The sequence below is a fragment of the Triticum dicoccoides genome, chromosome 3A (genome assembly GCF_002162155.2).
Source record: "Triticum dicoccoides isolate Atlit2015 ecotype Zavitan chromosome 3A, WEW_v2.0, whole genome shotgun sequence".
In the NCBI taxonomy this organism is placed as follows: domain Eukaryota; kingdom Viridiplantae; phylum Streptophyta; class Magnoliopsida; order Poales; family Poaceae; genus Triticum; species Triticum dicoccoides.
In genome coordinates this window covers 338,452,756-338,454,834 of record NC_041384.1, presented here as the reverse complement: position 1 = coordinate 338,454,834, position 2,079 = coordinate 338,452,756, and positions in this window count along the sequence as shown.

Sequence of the window (2,079 nt, the reverse complement as noted above, 5' to 3'; positions counted from 1 at the left end):
CCTCAGTTTGACTATCACGTCGAGCACAGGCCTCAGGTTCAGAAGCCAATGCCAAGGTTGCCCAGGTTTCCAGGTACTGCATCAACACCCGGATCATTCAATATCAATGGCTTCAAGGCACACAACACTTTCTTTGATAGCGCCAAGAACCCCTACTCTAAGGCAAGAATATCTTCTGATCGGTTCTGGAGCTATCAGCAGCGCAGTTATTACTCATGCATCTTATACAATCAAGGTCGCATTTTCCCACATATGCGTCTTGACACTGAAGCCATAACTGGTCTGCCTTGTTTGGAAGAAGCTCTGGATTGCTTCAGAGAGTCTGGATTGTTGCCGTTCGTCACTGACAAGGAGCACTGGAACGAAGAATTGCTGCTCCAATTCTATGCCACTCTTCATATTCGTGGCTACAACAGAGATCCGAAGACTTGGGTCCTTGAGTGGATGACAGGCAATGTTCATCACGAAGCCAAAGCCTTTGATATCATTGAGCTCACTGGTCTGCCCACTCCAGGAGATCTTTATGAACCTGGTTGTCAGCTTCACAGTGCAGCTATGGAGAGCATTTTTCACAAGCCTGAACCAAACATGAGTCAGATGCTTAGCATGATGAAGCCTTTGCCTCCAGATGCTGCATATCCTAAGGAGTTCTTTGTTGAAGACCTTGAGTATCTGCCACGCACTATCTATCACATTATAAGGCGAACTCTCTGGCCCATCAAAGGACATTCTCCACATGCAAAGCTGGAAGGTGCAATGAAGACTTTGGTCTTCCATATTCTTCACGGCAAATGCTTCAATGCACAAGACTTCTTCATCCACCAACTTGCTGCATCAGTATCTGATCTCTTTGGCTTGAAGTTCTACGCTCCATGGATTATGCGGCTGATCAAACTACACTCAGTTGTCACCTATCAGCCCTTTGCTCGCAATCATCAGATCTTTAAGCCTGACGTTGATATGTCAGTTGAAGCCATCTATCCAGAGCCTGCCAAGGAGCCCCTTAGTCTTTAAAATGCTGAGAATCAAAGCTTCTCTCAAAACATTGAAGGAGTTCAAGCAGTCACTTGTGTTTATCCTCTGGCTGGTACTACACGTGCACCTCATCGTGCCCTCACTGAAGCCACTGAAAGCACCATGGCCTAACGGCCCAAGAAGCGATCTCGTGTTCTCAATGACCGAGAACTTCTGGTTGCCCTTCATCAGAAACAGGATAAGCATCATGACTGGCTGAAGCGCCAAATGCAAAGCCTCTTGGTGGACGTAAACAGGATTCGCAACCTTGCCACCAAGAATGCCTTTGTTGCCCATGATACTTGTCGGCGTACATGGAAAGGGCTGACGCTTATGTGTTCTGAAGATGATCTTCAAGAGGATGGCTTCTCTGAACGCTTCAAGTTTGACTCAACACCTCCAAGAAGGACTGTGCTGCGGTGTACTCCATCTCTTGAAGGCTCTGAGTTCTCCTCCTCTGCTGCAACAGTGAATGCACGTGTCATCGATGATGAATACAATGCTACTTCACCACCTTCAGCGCGAATCAACACTGCACCGAGTTCGTCTGCACCGCCAACCAACACCGAAGACCCTGCTGCTTCACCAACTCCTCACGGGGACGAGTAGGTGTTCTATGTCTTCAAACCTTTTTGGTCCTTACTGACAAAAGGGGGAGAAGCATATGAGTTTGATAGTCTTCAAGCGGGTTCATATGGGCGGTAGTTTTATATTTTGCCTAGTGTTTTCAGAGAAGTAGTAAATCTTATCCCGGGGACTAAGCACACAACCAGGAGCAGAAGAATTAAACCATAACTTAGCATCACCCTTTAACAAGAAAGGAGACAATTTAAGAATATAGTGGTAGTGAATGCTTTCCTCATGAGAAAATAGGGTCCCTATATCATTCAATTTAGTAAGATGTGCCACAACAGTTTCAGATTCATAACCATGGAAAGGATCTGATTCAACCACAGAAATTAACTCAGGATCGACAGAGAATTCATAATCCTTATCAGTAACAAAGATAGGTGAAATAGAAAACTTAGGGTCATAATGTATTCTAGCATTCAAAGATTTTTCTTT